Raw genomic sequence first — 20,817 nt, forward strand, 5'->3', positions numbered from 1 at the left:
GTAAGCTAAACGAAAGGTGTTGTACACACTGCCACACACATGTTGATCAGGTGCTCTTTGTCTATCTGACCAAGTTTTCCCGAACCACACAAAAATATTATTGATATGTCTCTCTCACATGTTTTGTCACTGTCAAGGGAACAATAATGAAAGACATTGTCTATTATTATTATTATTATTATTATATTGTGACTAGCTTTACCACTATAGCGTCATATATATATATAAATGTGAAAAAATAAAAATTAATGAAAATAGCTTTATTTTTAAATGATTTTGCATTTTTATTTATTTTTGATAAATTTTTATAAAATAATTTCTGTCTAAAATTTGATCAGTTGTCTAAATTTTTTGACCAGTTGTCTAAAATTTTCGACCGATTGATTGACTTTTTCGACTATCTATCAAAATTTTACACTATCTATCTAAATTATGAAATATTATTTTACAAATAATTATTAAAATTAAATTAGAATACAAAGTAATTTTAAAAAATAGATCATTGTGCAAGAAGTCCTTTAATTTACATACCTTTCTAAAGGAAAAGCAGCTTGCAAAAGCTGCTGCTAACTAATTAAAAAGAATCACATAACCAATTGAAAAGGGTTAGAGCCAGTGTTGCTGCTACATGCATAATATACTGAAGATCAGCTTAGAGTCCTATAACCCTAATAAATTAACCATGTTCACACGATAAAAGAACCTTTCATATATAAACTCAAGTTGTATTATAGGACAACCAAAACCAGAAAGCTCATCGATCAGCTTTCGCAAAAAAAAAAGGCAGCATCTTGTTAGGTTAATTTTAGCCTATCTTTTTAAGTGTCTTTATCAGTGTCTTTTTAATGGTTTTTGTGTTTTTGGAGCGGAATTATGCTTGTTTTTGCTTGATTTCAGGTTAAGCTTATGTTTTGGGCATTTGGAGTGGATTGTGTAGAAATCAAGCATTTGGAGTGGATTGTGCTGAAATTTCAATTAGGGCCGCGGCTCAAGAATTGGCGCCGCGACGCTCTTGCGTATTAGAGCTGCGGTGAGCCCCTTTCCAGAAACTCGAGATTTAGCCTTTGCCGAGTAGGGCCGCGGCGCAGGAATTGGCGCCGCGGCGCTAGCGTCCGTACACCTCAGAATTTTTAAGGGCAATTTCATCATTTTGGGAAGATATAGAATGAGTTCTTCATTCTGAAAAGGGGATCGCGATTTTTGACAGTGGAGACAGACAAAAAGAGAGAAAAGACAAGAGAAGACGGATTTTGGAGCAAGCGTGGGCGATCTCTGACAACTCCCCATCTAGTTTCATCCTCTTTTTCTTTGATTTCCTATGTTATTGTTTATGTTAGTTTGATTATGGATTTGATTAATGAGATGATGAGCTGAACTCTTATTAGGGATTTGATGGATATTGACTGAGATCATCCCATGGTTAATGCTATTTGATTATTTCTTCTTGCTTGCTTATGAAATTTGTTCATCTTTATGCTTAATGTATGCTTGAGATTGATCACCTTAAGCATGATTCATGACCCTAATGTGAAATCTGAAAAGTGAATATTAGGAATGCTCTAATTGAATGAACATAGGTTTTGATGCGAAACGAAAGTATTCGCATAGCTTATGTGACTTATAGATTATTACTTAATGCGAATTGATTGTTGTGCTATCTCAGAAATGCAATAGTTGACAATGCAATTTAGAATCTAAATGATCTGAAAAGAGTTTAGGTGATTTTATAATCTGTCATTTCATTGAAAGAAGAAGAATAGTTAACTAGTTGTTGATCCCAAAAGAGGGTGTTTTAATATTTAAGCTCGCAAGTGCACGAATCGTTTCGGAATATAATGTTCATGTAAGTACGAGGTCGAACCCATGGGAGTTGACTAACATCAAAAGAAACTATTTCAAACAAAGCAAGAATATTCTAACCTAGTTCCAAATATTTGATGAGATTTTGTTTTAGAAAAATAAAACACAAGTAATAAAAAGATTTAAGATTAAATAGAAAAATTGTTTTCAAATGAGATATATAAAATAAGATTATTAAGATTTTAGAATCCACAAAATGCAAGTTCAATAGTATTTATAAGTATATTGATTCCCAAGTTTTAATATAGTTGAAATAAATCACACTATATATTTTTTCAAAATATATTTTCTATTCAAGCACAAGTTACTCTTTCAAAAAGGTAGGACTTTTCTTCACTTTTATAAGATATAATTTCTAAGCATTAGTTGTGTTACAACCTAATGAAACTACAAAAAATCAAAGAGATTATGTTTAGGCAAAATATGATACTTATGCTCTAAGAATTAGATGTAAACAATTTAATGAAAAACATTTAATCAAAGAATATCATATTTTTTTGCATAATGAATAACTAAGTGTAATATGCTTTAACACTCAATAATAGATGAAAAATGCATATCATTGATAGAAAAATCCATAAACAATGTTACACAAATGGGAAATCAACATACAATAAAAAATACTATCTAGTTACATTTTGCTTCATCATCATCTTAATAACCTTTGAAAAAGATTAGAAGCTCATAACTAGATAAAAATTACAAAATAACATACTTGACATGCTCTTCAAAAGATGAAAATGGTAGAGAGAAACTAGTGAAAAGAAGAGAGAAAAATGTGTAGAAGAGGTAGAAAAATATGAAGAAGAAGAGCTCCCCAAATGGTCTTACAAGACTCTATTTATAGGCAAAAATATGGAGATTAAATTAATCAAATTAAAATAAATAAATTGATTAATTTAATTGTGTTGGGAAGTGGTAGGATAAATAGAGTAAGTGTAAGAGTATTGGAAAGATGAAATGTTTGGTTGGGTAAAAGATTAGTGAAAAGCTATGGTAAAAAAAATGAATTAGGAATGTTTATTTAGGTAAGAAAAATAGGGAAGAGTAAATTGATATTTGAGTGAAAAATATTGGGAATGAAAATGTGATTTTTGGGGTCTTTTTGTGGCTGTTTGACAGCTTGGTTGACTGGCCATTTGGGCCTTGCATATTGGGCCCAAAGGAGACTCTTTTGTCTTGGGCGGTTTGGGCTTGAAGGGTGGCAGGGAGGTGATGTTGGCGAGGCAAAGAGCTGGCTGCTGAATGGGCCCGTACGTTGGTGATATATGCTGAAAAAGCTGGGAGGCAACTTCGTACGTTGATGGAGCTGAATGCTGGGCTTTGATGGAGCTGAATGCTGAGGAAACACATAAAGGCTGATGGTGTGACAGCTGGCGTGGTGCATATGTGATGGCTGGTGCAATCAGGAGGCTTGGTGATATGCCACATGCTGGGAGCTGGTTTCGGCGTGGCCCTTGCTGAAGGGAAAGTGGACTGCTTCGGATTGGGCCAGGCAGCAGGTGGAAGTTGGGCTCGGGCATGGGCCTGGCATGGGCCTGAAGACAAAAGTGCCACTTCTTTGCTTTTCCTTTACAAAAATATCATTTTTTTTCCACCAATCTTCTTGCTTTTCAAGAGCAAATAGCATAAAAAAAAAATTCCCTATAAAACAAACATAAATTAAATTAAAACTAAATATTTTCAATAATGCAATATACAACAAAAGTTCAATGAAAATATTAATTAAAATTTAATTTACTTAAACATTTAAGCTCAAAATTGCATCTTTTTATTCCTAACTTAACAATATTAATTTTAAATAATTAAACCATAACATTTTACAATAATATAACAATAAAAACACACAAAAATCCATAAAATTAAAATAAGCCTAATAAATTCAAAAAGTAATTAAAACTTAATAATTTAATTAAAAACTTAAGAACTACATCATTTTTAGCTTAAAAAATGTGGTAAAATAACTCTAATTTCTAGAGTTATCACACCTCCAAACTTAGAATTTTGCTAGTCCTCAAGCAAAAGAAAAATAAAAACACAGATTTTTTTTTATTTGGTGATATCAAAAATGTCCTCAAAGATTGCATATTGAAAATAATTTATAAAAAATATGAATAAAAATTAAGCTTATGTAATTAATTCCATAGTCAATTTTGCTTTGAAAATATATTTTAAATTAGAAGTCCAAAACTATTTATCAAGTTATTATGTGAATTTTGGAAAAATTGTTGTAATAAACTATTTATTTCACATATTATGATGAATAGTTTTTTTTCAAAATATCAATTTTTTTTTTTAAGCAAAATTGACCCAAGAATTAAACACAAAGCTTAAGAAAGATTCATATATTTTTTAAACTAAAATCAAACTCAATCAAGGGTATTATCATAGGAAAAACGGATATCACCAAAAGGGTTTTTTCTTTGTTTTTTTTTGTTTTTGTTTTTTTTTTTGTTTTTTTTTTAATTTTTAGATAGAAAATAAAGTGCAAAAGTACAAAACTATATATAAATATATATTACTAGAGAGATAATATTTTTTTGTGTTTTTTTTAATAGAAATTCTACCCAAAAAAAAAAAAAAAAATAATTCTACCATTTTCAACACATGAAAGAAGTAACCAAATAAACCCACTACCCCCAAAATTAAATTATGCATTGTCCTCAATGTATCAAAATACAAATATAAATTGACGTGTGAAAGAGTTTAGAGTTTAGAATGGTCGTACCTCATCATAGAGCATGTCAAGAGTGCAATAAAAAAGAAACAAAAATCAAAACAAGAAGTTAACCTAAAAACATAAATAAAACACACATTTACCAATAATTGATGAGAGCGATCAAGGACCATGGTAAATAGGATCCTCAAGAAGGATTTCATCCACTTTGGCAGTTTTCAATTCTAAAAATGGTTTCAATTTTTGTCCATTCACTTTGAATACATTACCATTATTAGGATTTTCAATTTCAATGGCTCCATGTGGAAAAACAGTGCGAACAATGTAGGGACCTACCCACCGAGAGCGTAACTTCCCCGGGAAGAGATGCAAACGAGAATTGTATAAAAGGACTTTTTGACCGGGAGAGAAATCTTTTCGCAAAATGTTTTTGTCATGGTAAATCTTCATTCGATCCTTATATTTTTTTGGAATAATCATATGCATCATGCCTAAGTTCTTCTAACTCATTTAATTGAAGCTTTCTTCTCTCACCCGCTTTGTCTAAGGAAAAATTCAATTGCTTAATTGCCCAATAGGCTCTATGTTCTAGCTCAACGGGTAAGTGACATGCCTTTCCATACACAAGTCTATAGGGGGACATTCCAATGGGTGTTTTGTATGCAGTTCGATATGCCCATAATGCATCAATGAGTCTTAAGGACCAATATTTCCTAGATGGATTGACAGTTTTCTCTAAGATGTGCTTAATTTCTCTATTTGATATTTCAACTTGACCACTAGTTTGTGGGTGATAAGGTGTAGTGACTTTATGTGTAATACCATATTGTTTCATTAAATGCTCAAAAGATCTATTACAAAAGTGTGTACCGTTATCACTAATGATAGCACGTGGTGAGCCAAACCGAGAGAAAATATTTTCTTTCAAAAACTTAAGCACAACTTTATGGTCATTTGTGTGGCATGCAACAGCTTCAACCCATTTAGACACATAGTCAACACCAACAAGAATGTACAAGTTACCAAAAGAGTTAGGAAATGGACCCATAAAATCAATGCCCCAAACATCAAATATTTCAACAATAAGGATAGGATTCAAAGGCATCATGTTTCTTCTAGTTACACTTCCTAACATTTGACAACATTCGCAAGATTTGCAATAAACATAAGTGTCATGAAAAATAGTAGGCCAATAAAATCCACATTGTAAAATTTTCAAAGCAGTTTTCTTACCACTAAAATGTCCACCACATGCATGATCATGACAAAAAGATATGATTTTAAGTTGATCACAGCTTGGAATGCATCTCCTTATTATTTGATTAGGGCAATATTTAAACAAATAAGGGTCATCCCACATGAAATGTTTCACTTCAGAATAAAATTTAGATTTGTCATGCTTAGACCAATGAGAAGGAATTTCACCAGTGACCAAATAATTCACAATGTCAGCATACCAAGGCAAAGAAGATATATTCATGAGTTGTTCATCAGGAAAAGTTTCAGTTATAGTGGTGGAGTCATTATTAGTCTCAACAACAATTCTAGACAAATGATCAGCAACAACATTTTCAGAACCTTTTTTATCTCGTATCTCTAAATCAAATTCTTGTAAAAGCAAGATCCAACGAATTAAGCGAGATTTAGCATCTTTCTTCGACAAGAGATATTTCAATGCAGCATGATCAGAATAGACAATTATTTTAGATCCTAACAAATAAGACCTAAATTTCTCCAATGCAAACACAACAGCAAGCAATTCTTTTTCAGTTGTAGAATAATTTAATTGAGCATCGTTCAAAGTTTTGCTAGCATAGTAGATTACATGAGGTAACTTGTTAATTCTTTGTCCTAGAACAGCACCAATAGCATAATCAGAAGCATCACACATTATTTCAAAAGGAATATTCCAATCAGGAGGGCGAATAATGGGTGCACTAGTCAAAAGGGATTTTAATCTTTCAAAGGCAACATGGCAATCATTATCAAAGACAAAAGCATTTTCTTTTCCGAGCAAATGACATAATGGGCGTGAAATTTTGCTAAAGTCTTTTATGAATCTTCTATAAAAACCGGCATGGCCTAAGAATGATCTAATTTCTTTTACTGTTTTAGGTGGGGGAAGTTTTGAAATAAGATCAACTTTTGCTTTATCAACTTCTATTCCCTCAGATGAGATTACATGACCTAAAACAATTCCTTTTTTAACCATAAAATGACATTTTTCCCAATTAAGAACTAAATTCTTTTCTTTGCAGCGAATCAAAACAAGAGACAGATGGTGCAAACAGTCATCAAAAGAATTTCCAAACACAGAAAAATCATCCATAAACACTTCAAGATTTCTTTCAACCATATCAGAAATTATTGCAATCATACATCTTTGAAAAGTTGCAGGAGCATTACAAAGACCAAAAGGCATGCGACGATATGCAAAGGTTCCAAAAGGGCAAGTGAAGGTAGTCTTTTCTTGATCTTCAGGGGCAATGGGGATTTGGTTATATCCCGAATATCCATCAAGAAAACAATAATATGCATGGCCAGCTAAACGTTCAAGCATTTGATCAATAAAGGGTAAAGGAAAGTGGTCTTTTCTAGTAACATTATTTAGCTTTCTATAGTCTATACACACTCTCCACCCCGTTTGTACTCGAGTAGGGATTAATTCATTTTTCTCATTTTCAACAACTGTGATCCCAGACTTTTTAGGCACTACTTGAACTGGACTAACCCATTGACTATCAGAAATAGGGTAAATGATACCTACATCTAACAGTTTAAGTACTTCTTCCCTAACGACCTCTTTCATATTTGGATTTAACCTTCTTTGACATTCCCGAGAGGTTTTAGCATTTTCTTCTAGATGGATTCTATGCATGCATATGGATGGGCTAATTCCCTTGATGTCTCCAATAGTCCAACCTATGGCTTCCTTATGTTTTCTAAGGACATCTAACAATTTATCTTCTTGTTCTTTATCTAAAGCAGATGCTATGATAACAGGCAAGGTTTCAGACTCTCCTAGAAAAGCATATTTTAGATCTTCTGGCAAAGGTTTAAGGTCTAACTTTGGAGACTCGGAAATTGATTGAACATGATCTAAGGGTAAAAAGGGTTCAACTTTGGTTTCATTCAAGGGTATAGACTCTAACAAGGAATTCACATCATCATTAAAATCATCAATATGCAAGTTCATACCAAAGTATTTTTCACAAAAATCAAATAAGTCATTTCCATCATCTTCACACATACTCCCTATCATGTTAACTTCATGCACTTCCTCACACTCATCAGATTTAGCAACATTAAAAACATTTAATTCAACAGTCATATTTCCAAAAGATAGTTTCAATACACCATTACGACAGTTGATAATTGCATTAGATGTAGCTAAAAATGGTCTACCTAGAATGATGGGTATTTGAGCATGAGCATTTTCAACAGGTTGAGTATCAAGAACAATAAAGTCCACAGGGAAATAGAATTTATCCACTTTAATTAAAACATCTTCTATAATACCTCTAGGGATTTTCACTGAACGATCGGCTAATTGAAGTGTTATAGAAGTTGGTTTTAATTCTCCTAGACCAAGTTGCTTATACACAGAATAAGGCAGTAAATTCACACTAGCTCCTAAATCAAGTAAAGCTTTGTTAATAAAATGATCGCCAATAATGCATGAAATTGTTGGACAACCGGGATCTTTATATTTCACAAGGCTTTTATGTTGAATTATGGAGCTAACTTGTTCAGTTAAAAATGCCTTTTTTGGAACATTTGTGTTTCTTTTAACAGTGCAAAGGTCTTTTAAGAATTTAGAATAGGCAGGAATTTGTTTAATGGCATCTAAGAAAGGAATGTTGATGCTTACTTGTTTGAAAGCTTCTAAGATGTCACTATATTGGTTGCCTTTCTTGAGTGGAATTAATCTTTGTGGAAAAGGAGCTTTTGGGATGGAAGGAAGGATTTGAGCATCATCTTTTGACATGTCATTTATGTTGGAACTTTGAGGTTGGCTTTGGTCTTTTTCAACTTGAGGTATGTAATCGGGTTTGACAATTTGTTTTCCGGACCTAAGAGTTGAGATAGACTTAGCTTCTTCTTTATGACTAGGAGTTCCTATTTCATATTGGCCTTTAGGATTTGGGATGGGTTGGCTAGGAAATCTTCCTTTTTCTCTCTCGGTTACAGCATTAGCAAGTTGACCCAATTGTGTCTCGAGTTTGGCAATGGATTGAGACTGATTTTGTAAAATTTGTTGGGTGGATTGCATGCATTGTTGTAAGGTGTCTTCTAAGGAAGGATTTCTTTGTGGAGGGTAAGGTTGACTTGGTTGGGCATGATTTGGATTTGGCATGTGAAATTGGTTTCCTTGATTCATTTGTGGTTGGTTTTGTCTCCATGAAAAATTAGGATGGTTTCTCCAATTTAGATTGTATGTGTTGGAAAATGGGCTATCAGAAGAAGGTTTTCCATATGAATGTAAAGCATTAGCCTCTTCAGAAAATGTTTCAACAAAAGAAGGACATGATTGAGCATTATGACATGAACTAGCACATAAAGAACAAACATCTTTTTTAGATTGCACATGAGAATTCATAGATTGACTTATTACTAAGGCTTCTACTTTTCTTGCTAATTTATCAAATGATGTTCTTAAATCACTTTCTTCTTTTATTTCATATTTTCCTTCTCTTTTCGGTGACGGGTTGGCTCTAGACCTAGGCTCAGAATAATTCCATTGTTGTGAATTAACAGACAATTCTTCAAGAGCGTCCCAAGCCTCTTGCCCTTGCAATTTTAAAAATTTTCCAGTATGCATAGATTGAATCATTTGTCGGTTTGAAGGGGTTAAACCATCATAAAAGTATTTCACAAGTCTCCATTTTTCAAAACCATGGTGGGGACATTTCAATAATAAATCTTTAAATCTTTCCCAACATTCATAAAATTCTTCGTTATCTTTTTGATAAAATTCGGAGATTTCTCTTCTTAAACTATCAGTTTTGGACATGGGGAAAAATTTAGCAAGAAATTTATTAAAAAGTTGATCCCAAGTAGTTATGGTTCCAGTTGGAAGTGAGTTTAACCAAGCTTTGGCTCTATCTTTTAAAGAAAAAGGAAACAACCTAAGTTTAACCGACTCATCTGAAAAATTTTGAAAACGAAAGGTTGAGCAAATTTCCAAAAAGTCTTTTACATGCATGTATGGATCCTCTCTTTCTAAACCATAAAATGATGGTAACAATTGAATGATTGATGGTTTAAGTTCAAAATGAGTGGCATTAGTAGTGGGCAAAACAATGCATGATGGAGCATTAGATGAAATTGGTGAAAAGTATTCAAGAAGAGTTTTTTTCTTGCACAACATTAGTTTCTTGTTCCATTATGCTTAAATTTTCAAAAACACTTTCAATTTCACGTAAAGACACTAATTTTTTCACCAAACGATTTTTTGAATTACGATGCCAATGATGCATACAATGTCACAAGTTTCTCAAAGTAACACAAACAATCACAAGGAAACAAATTTCTGATGTGGAAGATCAGTTAGAACCGCAACCACAGAGCATACTTATAACAAGAAGAGATTACAATATTTATATAATTTTTTTGTTATGATTTTTATGATTTTTTTCTTTTTTTGTTTAACTTGTTCCCAGGCCTATTTGATTCCACTTACTCACAACTTAATAACAACTCCCCGAGGTTAATTAATAAGCGTGGATGTGAACTTTGCCAAATTTCCTTTAAGCAAAAATTGCTTATGTTGAAAGAACAAGCTTTGTTTTTTTTTAGTTTTTTTTTTCAAGTATTTTCTTAAACAATAAAATTACAACTAACTAAATGCGATAATTAAGAAGAAATAAAATAAAATGACAATAGCAATAGTAAATAGTTATATAAAAATTAGGAGGCACTTATGCCATCAACTAAATGATCAACAAAAAATAAAATTAGGAGGCACTAATGCCATCAACCAACAACAATAATAATAATAATAAAACTTAGGAGGCACTAGTGCCATCAACTAAGATAAATAAAAATAAATAAAATAAAATAAAAGCTAGGAGGCACTAATGCCATCACTAGAAGAGATAAATTGCTCAAGTATGTAGGAGGCAAAAATTGCACTCAACTATCAAGTATTTAGGAGGCACTAATGCACTCAACTAATAAGTAAGTAGGAGGCACTAAATGCCATCAACTACCAAGATATATATATATAATATAATATATAACAATATAAATATATTTATATAATATAAATAATATATATAATATAATATATAACAATATAAATAAATATATATATAACTTTCTTTTTTTCTTTTTTTTGATTTTTACTCTTCTTTTTTTTTTTCAATTTTTTTTATAGATATATATATATTTTTTTTACTTTTTTTTGTTTAAAGATAATTGTGCAAATAAAATAAAAAAAATAAATAAAAAAAAATAACTAGTAGAAGAATGTTACTTACCTTGTAGAAAGACCGTTTCTTTCTTGCAACTCTCCGGCAACGGCGCCAAAAACTTGTTGATCCCAAAAGAGGGTGTTTTAATATTTAAGCTTGCAAGTGCACGAATCGTTTCGGAATATAATGTTCATATAAGTACGAGGTCGAACCAATGAGAGTTGACTAACATCAAAAGAAACTATTTCAAACAAAGCAAGAATATTCTAACCTAGTTCCAAATATTTGATGAGATTTTGTTTTAGAAAAATAAAACACAAGTAATAAAAAGATTTAAGATTAAATAGAAAAATTGTTTTCAAATGAGATATATAAAATAAGATTATTAAGATTTTAGAATCCACAAAATGCAAGTTCAATAGTATTTATAAGTATATTGATTCCCAAGTTTTAATATAGTTGAAATAAATCACACTATATATTTTTTCAAAATATATTTTCTATTCAAGCACAAGTTACTCTTTCAAAAAGGTAGGACTTTTCTTCACTTTTATAAGATATAATTTCTAAGTATTAGTTGTGTTACAACCTAATGAAACTACAAAAAATCAAAGAGATTATGTTTAGGCAAAATATGATACTTATGCTCTAAGAATTAGATGTAAACAATTTAATGAAAAACATTTAATCAAAGAATATCATATTTTTTTGCATAATGAATAACTAAGTGTAATATGCTTTAACACTCAATAATAGATGAAAAATGCATATCATTGATAGAAAAATCCATAAACAATGTTACACAAATGGGAAATCAACATACAATAAAAAATACTATCTAGTTACATTTTGCTTCATCATCATCTTAATAACCTTTGAAAAAGATTAGAAGCTCATAACTAGATAAAAATTACAAAATAACATACTTGACATGCTCTTCAAAAGATGAAAATGGTAGAGAGAAACTAGTGAAAAGAAGAGAGAAAAATGTGTAGAAGAGGTAGAAAAATATGAAGAAGAAGAGCTCCCCAAATGGTCTTACAAGACTCTATTTATAGGCAAAAATATGGAGATTAAATTAATCAAATTAAAATAAATAAATTGATTAATTTAATTGTGTTGGGAAGTGGTAGGATAAATAGAGTAAGTGTAAGAGTATTGGAAAGATGAAATGTTTGGTTGGGTAAAAGATTAGTGAAAAGCTATGGTAAAAAAAATGAATTAGGAATGTTTATTTAGGTAAGAAAAATAGGGAAGAGTAAATTGATATTTGAGTGAAAAATATTGGGAATGAAAATGTGATTTTTGGGGTCTTTTTGTGGCTGTTTGACAGCTTGGTTGACTGGCCATTTGGGCCTTGCATATTGGGCCCAAAGGAGACTCTTTTGTCTTGGGCGGTTTGGGCTTGAAGGGTGGCAGGGAGGTGATGTTGGCGAGGCAAAGAGCTGGCTGCTGAATGGGCCCGTACGTTGGTGATATATGCTGAAAAAGCTGGGAGGCAACTTCGTACGTTGATGGAGCTGAATGCTGGGCTTTGATGGAGCTGAATGCTGAGGAAACACATAAAGGCTGATGGTGTGACAGCTGGCGTGGTGCATATGTGATGGCTGGTGCAATCAGGAGGCTTGGTGATATGCCACATGCTGGGAGCTGGTTTCGGCGTGGCCCTTGCTGAAGGGAAAGTGGACTGCTTCGGATTGGGCCAGGCAGCAGGTGGAAGTTGGGCTCGGGCATGGGCCTGAAGACAAAAGTGCCACTTCTTTGCTTTTCCTTTACAAAAATATCATTTTTTTTTTCCACCAATCTTCTTGCTTTTCAAGAGCAAATAGCATACAAAAAAAATTCCCTATAAAACAAACATAAATTAAATTAAAACTAAATATTTTCAATAATGCAATATACAACAAAAGTTCAATGAAAATATTAATTAAAATTTAATTTACTTAAACATTTAAGCTCAAAATTGCATCTTTTTACTCCTAACTTAACAATATTAATTTTAAATAATTAAACCATAACATTTTACAATAATATAACAATAAAAACACACAAAAATCCATAAAATTAAAATAAGCCTAATAAATTCAAAAAGTAATTAAAACTTAATAATTTAATTAAAAACTTAAGAACTACATCATTTTTAGCTTAAAAAATGTGGTAAAATAACTCTAATTTCTAGAGTTATCACTAGTGTTAACAATTGGGTAATCGAAGCAATTGAAATCATATCCCTATCTTCACATCCACTGTTAAACCCTTAATTTCTTATTTGTTGATTTAGCTTGTTGTGTTTTCTGCAATTTAATTTAAAAACCAATTTTTATTGTCACCAAATAGAAATATAAATCCAATTTGGTTAGTACTTGGCTGCAATTCCCTTGGGTTCGACCTCACCTGTGTGAGTACTACTTGTATGATATGTGCACTTGCGTGTATTAAAATAAAGCAACAAGTTTTTGGCGCCGTTGCCGGGGAATTGTTTAGTTAATATTACATTAATTGGATTAAATTCTAATTTGGTTTTCTTTTCACTTTTTGCTAACTTGTTTGTGTCAAACTCTTCTTATCTCATCTCAGGTACCATTGGTTTATGCGACGTCAAGGACCAGCTGCAAGAGTGCCTGTTGATCCTGAGATAGAGAAGACTTGCCGGCAAAACAGAAAAAACAAAAGGTTGGAAAGAGTTGCACACAGGATTGAGCAAGAGGAAGTTATGGCCAACTACGGTAATAATGGGGGTGCCATAGAAGACCCAGCTAATGGTCATAATCCACCCGACCGTAGCCTGAGGGACTATGTTTTGCCAACAATGACAGGGGTCCAGTCTTGTATAAGACCACCCACCATAGATGCAAACAATTTTGAAATAAAGCCAGCCATACTTCAGATGGTTCAATCCACAGTCCAGTTTGGGGGACTACCCACTGAAGACCCAAACATGCATCTCTCTAACTTCATGGAGCTCTGTCAGACATTTAAAATGAACGGAGTTAGTGATGATGCTATCAGACTTAGATTGTTCCCATTTTCTCTGAGGAAGCGAGCTAAGAGTTGGTTGGTATCTTTGCCACCTAACTCAATCAATACATGGAATGATCTAGCACTGAAGTTCCTCTCAAAGTTTTTCCCTCCAGCTAAAGCAGCTAAGTTGAGAGGAGAGATCAATAATTTTTCTCAGTTGGATAATGAGTCTCTTTATGAAGCTTGGGAGAGATTCAAAGAATTGATAAGAAAGTGCCCGCATCACGGAATAGAGAAATGGATGCTAGTCCATAATTTTTATAATGGGTTGTGTGGTACTACTCGCACACTCATTGATGCAGCAGCTGGTGGTGCGTTTATGAGAAAAAGCGCCAATGAGGTGTATGACTTGTTGGAAGAAATGGCCATGAATAATCAGCAGTGGCCAAGTGAAAGAAGTTCTTCAAGGAAAGTGGCCGGTATGTATGAAGTGGATGCAATTTCGAAATTGACCGCTCAAGTTGAGGCCTTGACTAAGCAATTGCAAGGCAATGTGATAACAGCTCCAGTGCAACAGGCCCAGACTTTGTGTGAAATATGTGGGGGCCCTCATGCCTATGAACAGTGTCAGTATGCTGATGTAAACAACATGCCTATGGAGCAGGCTTAGGCTATTGGGAATTTTCCTCGACAGAGCAACAATAACCCTTACTCCAATTCCTTTAATCAAGGGTGGAGGAATCATCCCAACTTCTCTTGGAAGAATGATCAGCAAGGCCAATCTTCAAGCCAACAACAGTCATTCCAACAACAGCCACAGGGGTTCTTTCAGCCAAGATTTAGACAGCAGCAACAACCCCAACCGACCACTCATCATCAGCAGCAACAAAATTTTGGTGGAAATTCTAATGCTCAGTCAGATGTGTTAAACCAATTCATGGCTGAAACTCGGTCTTCTATTAGAAATTTGGAGACCCAAATGGGACAATTGGCTACTCTCATGGCTAATCGTGCCCAAGGTAACTTGCCTAGCACCACTGAAGTCAATCCGAAAGAGAATTGCAAGGCAATCACGTTGAGAAGTGGGAAGAATTATGAGGGACCAAGTGAGAAGCAGCCAGTTGAAGAAGTGGGTCAGGATCAACAGGCACCGACACAAGAAGAAAAGAAGCACAGTGAGAAAAAGGCTACTGAGGGCATACCAGTAAAAGAGGCTTCCCCACCAATCAGTATTGAGCATCACATAAAGATTCCTTACCCCCAAAGGCTCCGTAAGAACAACATGGACAAGCAGTTTACTAAATTCCTGGAAGTATTCAAGAAACTGCACATCAACATTCCATTTGCGGAGGCCTTAGAGCAAATGCCGAGCTATGTCAAGTTCATGAAGGACATTTTGTCCAAGAAGAGGAAGATGGAGGATTTTGAAACTGTGGCATTGACAGAAGAGTGTAGTGCTATACTGCAAAAGAAGCTCCCTCCTAAACTGAGAGATCCTGGGAGTTTCACAATACCGTGCACTATTGGGAGAATTGAGGGAATAAATGCTCTTTGTGATTCGGGAGCTAGCATTAACTTGATGCCATTGTCAGTTTTCAAGAGATTACAACTTGGAGAAGCCAAGCCCACTACTGTAACTTTGCAACTAGCTGATCGTTCGTTGGCACATCCAAGAGGGGTAATTGAAGATGTCCTTATCAAAGTAGACAAGTTTATTTTTCCTGCCGATTTCATAGTTCTTGACATGGAAGAGGATAGCAATGTCCCCATTATCCTTGGGAGACCCTTCTTGGCAACAGGCCAAGCACTCATAGATGTTCAGAAGGGTGAGTTAAAGTTGAGAGTGCAAGGGGAAGAAGTTGTGTTTAATGTGCTCAAGGCCATGACCTATCCAGAAGCTAGTGACAATTGCTTTTCGGTTGATGTAATGGGTAATTTAGTGGAAGAGAGAAAACTGATAAATGATCCTCTTGAGTTGAGTTTGGTTGAAGATGAAGTTAGTGATCAAGATGGAAAGGAAGCTATGGAGTACGCAAAATGGCTTAATTCTTATGGGCCATTGAAGAGGAAATACTTTGAAGAGCTTGGGGCAGTACCAAAAAGGTCATTGCCCTCAGTTGAGAAACCCCCAGAGTTAGAACTGAAGGTACTTCCTGACCATCTGAGGTATGAGTTTTTGGGTGAAAACAAGACACTTCCGGTTATAGTTTCAGCTTCACTATCTGATGTGGAGACTGAAAAATTGTTGAGAATTCTGAGAGAGCACATGAAGGCCATTGGGTGGACTTTGGTAGACATCAAGGGGATCAGCCCCTCTACTGTTATGCACCGGATTTTAATGGAGGACGGGGTCAAACCAACCATCGATGCCCAAAGAAGACTCAATCCGCCAATGAAGGAAGTTGTGAGAAAGGAAGTGGTGAAGTGGTTAGATGCAGGGGTAGCTTACCCAATTTCTGACAGTGAGTGGGTGAGTCCGGTTCAGGTAGTACCTAAAAAGGGGGGGATGACGGTAGTGAAGAATGAGAAGAACGAGTTAATTCCAACAAGAACTGTTACTGGTTGGAGAATATGCATTGACTACCGCAAGCTTAACATGGCAACAAGGAAAGACCATTTTCCCCTTCCATTCATTGATCAGATGTTAGACAGACTGGCAGGAAAGGAATATTATTGCTTTTTGGATGGTTACTCCGGGTATCATCAAATAGTCATTGCACCAGAGGACCAAGAGAAAACGACATTTACATGTCCTTATGGCACATTCGCTTTCCGACGAATGCCATTTGGGCTATGTAACGCACCAGCAACTTTCCAACGGTGTATGATGGCTATTTTTTCTGACTTGGTTGAGAACTGTATAGAAATTTTCATGGACGATTTCTCAGTGTTTGGCTCATCGTTTGATCATTGTTTGAGGAACTTGGAGCTGGTATTGACTCGATGTGAAGAATCCAATTTGGTGCTTAATTGGGAGAAGTGCCATTTCATGGTTAGAGAGGGGATTGTTTTGGGACACAAGATATCACAGGAAGGCATTGAGGTAGACAAAGCCAAGGTGTCTACTATTGAGAATTTTCCCCCTCCAGTTTCGATAAAAGGGGTTCGTAGTTTTCTGGGTCATGCCGGTTTCTACAGACGGTTTATAAAGGATTTCTCGAAGATCTCCAAGCCATTGTCTAACTTGCTTGTTAATGGAGTGCCCTTTGAGTTTGGAAAGGAGTGTATGGAGGCTTTTCAAACTCTTAAGGAAAAATTGATTTCGGCACCTATAGTCATTGCACCGAATTGGGAGCTACCGTTCGAGTTGATGTGTGATGCAAGTGATTATGCTGTCGGGGCTGTGTTGGGTCAACGAGTTGACAAGGTTTTTCGCACCATCTACTATGCTAGTAGAACCTTGAATGATGCTCAGTTGAATTATGCTACTACTGAAAAGGAGATGTTGGCCATAGTCTTCGCTTGTGATAAGTTTAGGCCATATTTAATCGGGAATAAGGTTATTGTGTACACAGACCATTCGGCGATCAAATACCTTATGACCAAGAAGGATGCCAAGCCAAGACTAATCCGATGGGTCCTTCTCCTCCAGGAGTTTGAATTAGAAATCAGAGACAAGAAGGGTACCGAGAACCTAGTAGCAGATCATTTGTCAAGATTGGAGTCAGAAGAGGGTCAGAATATGAAGGAAGTCCAGATAAACGATGAGTTCCCTGATGAGCAGTTGTTTGCTTTAAAAGAAAGTTTGTTGGTTCCATGGTTTGCTGATTATGTCAACTTCCTAGCTGCAAACATCACACCTCCTGACATGACAAGACAACAATTGAAGAAATTCTTTTCTAAGGTAAAGCACTATTATTGGGAAGAGCCAATCCTTTATAAGCACTGTGCCGATCAGATAATTAGAAGATGTGTGCCTGAAGAGGAGATGTACTCTATCCTGAATCATTGTCATAGTCTGCAGTGTGGAGGTCACTTTGGTGGGACAAGGACCGCTGCAAAGGTTCTACAAAGTGGGTTCTTCTGGCCAACTCTCTTTAAGGATGCTCATGAGTTTGTCAAGGCATGTGATCGTTGTCAGAGGACTGGTAATATTTCAAGAAGGAACGAGATGCCTTTGACTGGTATTCTAGAAGTGGAACTGTTTGATGTGTGGGGTATTGACTTCATGGGCCCTTTTCCGTCATCATACAACAATCTGTTTATTTTGCTAGCTGTGGACTACGTTTCTAAGTGGGTGGAAGCGGCTGCAACTCATGCTAATGACGGTAAAACAGTTCTTACTTTTCTCCAAAAGTACATTTTCACCCGGTTTGGTACTCCTAGAGCTATTATTAGTGATGAGGGGAGTCATTTCTGTAGCAAGAAATTTGAAGCGTTACTTGCGAAATATGGAGTTAGACATAGAAAAGCATTACCCTATCGCCCGCAGAGTAATGGACAAGCTGAGATTTCCAACCGGGAAATTAAGTTAATATTGGAGAAGACGGTACAGAGCTCGAGGAAAGACTGGTCTAAGAAGCTCGATGATGCATTGTGGGCATACAGAATGGCTTTCAAAACACCTATTGGTATGTCACCATATAGGCTGGTCTTTGGGAAAGCGTGTCATCTTCCAGTGGAACTTGAGCATAGAGCATTTTGGGCCATGAAGACCTTGAACATGGACTTGGTAGCAGCTGGTGAGAAGAGGCTTTTGCAATTGAACGAGTTGGAGGAGTTTAGAAACGAAGCCTATGAGAACGCCAAGATTTACAAGGAGAGGACTAAGAAGTGGCATGACCAGAACCTTGTCAGGAAGGAATTTCAACCAGGTCAACAGGTATTACTCTTTAATTCAAGATTGAAACTTTTTCCGGGCAAGTTGAAATCGAGATGGTCTAGTCCTTTCACGATATTAAAAGTGTTTCCTTATGGTTCCGTTGAAGTAACAAGTGAAAAGACTGGCAAGTTTAAAGTAAATGGTCAACGATTAAAGCTCTACTTGGGTGGTCAGTTTGATCAAGCCAAGTCCGCCATCCTCTTGGCGCCACAGTAAGGAGGAAACCAGCGTCCGGCTATATGATGTTAACGACAGCACCATTGGGAGGCATCCCAAATTGTATTTTGTTTTGCATTTTTTTTTTATCTTTGGTTTGGAACAATTAGTATTTTTAAGTGTTTTTATTTCATAGTTTTATTGTATTCTGTGTAAAGAGAAAACCGTGAAAAGCGTGAAAAATTGAAAATTTTTGCTGTATTTTAATTAGGGCCGCGGCGCATCTTGTAGAGCCGCGGCGCCTAGGAGTATTAGCGCCGTGGCGAGGCGCTGGACAGAGAGCATGAAAAATTGGAGTTGAGCTAACGCCGCAGCCCTCTATTCCTGTGCCGCGGCTCCTGGGAAAGAAAAATGCACTAGCGCCGCGGCGCTAGTGGGTTGCGCCGCGGCGCCAACACGGGCCACCATTTAAATCCGAAATTTTGGCCCAATTTTTTTTAGACCCAAAAAAATACACCATCCGCCTCTCTTCATCTTCTCCACCTCTCCTCCGCCCAAATCACCATAAAACCTCCATAACCACCAATATTTCACTCATCTTTCATAATTTCTTCACCCCTTTCCATAAAAATCACTTCCTCCATCATTTTCTTTGTCCCTTTTGACCTATTTTCTTCAAAAATACCCTTTTACCCACTCATTTTAACCCTAATCCGAAAATCCCATCCTCTTCCTCAATATTGCTCATTTCTTCAAGCTTTGGATAACAATGGTGGATTATCCATGGGTTTCTCAATAATGTAAGTGATTTTGCTTCTCATCTTTTCAATTTATTGAGAATCCTTTGGTTATTGGGAAATCTAGTGTTTATTGGGTTTATTATGGATTAAGTGGTGCATTTTGGTTATTTTTGCTATTCTGAAAAATTGGATTGGAGAATTGTGGTTTGTGAAGAATTTTCTGATTTTGGGAAGTGACAAAAACAAGGGGAGGTGCTGCCAAAATTTCTAGTGATTTTACAAGTTGGTATTTTGGGAGTTATTTCACTCAATGGGGCCAAAGAAGGGTACTGTGAATGCTTCAGGTGCGTCATCGTCCCGCCCTCCTCGTGTCTCAACAAGGGCGGATTATGACACCTCAAGATTTGTGAGCAAAGAGGCTCAAGAGCGGTTTGTGGTGTTGTCAGGGAAACCTATTCTTGAAGAAAGAGGCATGGAATTTAGTTCAGAACCCCTAGAAAACCAGCCATTGTATGAGCCTATTCGAGCTGAGATCGCTCGGCGGCAGTGGGACCAATTTTTTGATTGTAATGGCAAGGCAAATCACATGATGACATACGAGTTCCTTGCTAATTGGCCAGAAAAAGAAAATAATGCTGTCATGGTGCGGGGCAAGAAGATACCAGTCACTCTTGCAGCATTCAATCAATTGTATGAGGTACCTAACTTTCCCATAGAAGAAGAAGAGCTGCGGGTACTGGGGGCCGATAATATAGACTATGTTGACCTTGCTGAAACATTGGGTTTTCCTGGCGCAAGAATTCATTTGAAGGATGGTGAGCCAAACTGTATGTATCGCTGTGAACTTAATCAAGTGGCTCGTGCTTGGTGCTATTTTGTGAGTGCCTGACTGATTCCCAACAATCATTTGTCTGACATCCCTATTGACCGGCTTAAAGTGACATATGCTATTCTAAAGGGGTACAACCTAAACATTGGGAGGTATGTTCGGGAAAGTATAAATCATATAATTCAGGGCACCACTACTGGCGGGTTAGGACATGGCACTTTCATTACTGAACTTTGCGTGGCGTATGGCGCACCTCAATATTTAACTGACATGAAGGTGCCTCCGCAAAAGCCAGTCGGATTGGCCATGGTGAATCGCCTCATTCCACCGCATCCCTATGATGCCCCACAAGTTCA

The 20,817-nt window shown here is 35.7% G+C and overlaps 2 non-coding genes across 2 annotated transcripts; one reads left to right on the top strand and one right to left on the bottom strand.

The window, feature by feature from the left end:
• The first annotated feature begins 9,429 nt into the window (after positions 1-9,429).
• Positions 9,430-9,536, top strand: LOC133813698 (small nucleolar RNA R71). The gene has a single exon (XR_009884702.1). It is a non-coding gene; the product is annotated as a small nucleolar RNA R71 (small nucleolar RNA).
• A 4,562-nt stretch (positions 9,537-14,098) lies between these two features.
• Positions 14,099-14,205, bottom strand: LOC133813587 (small nucleolar RNA R71). The gene has a single exon (XR_009884597.1). It is a non-coding gene; the product is annotated as a small nucleolar RNA R71 (small nucleolar RNA).
• Between the last annotated feature and the right edge of the window lie 6,612 nt (positions 14,206-20,817).

This window comes from Humulus lupulus, chromosome 1 (assembly GCF_963169125.1).
Source record: "Humulus lupulus chromosome 1, drHumLupu1.1, whole genome shotgun sequence".
Lineage (NCBI taxonomy): Eukaryota > Viridiplantae > Streptophyta > Magnoliopsida > Rosales > Cannabaceae > Humulus > Humulus lupulus.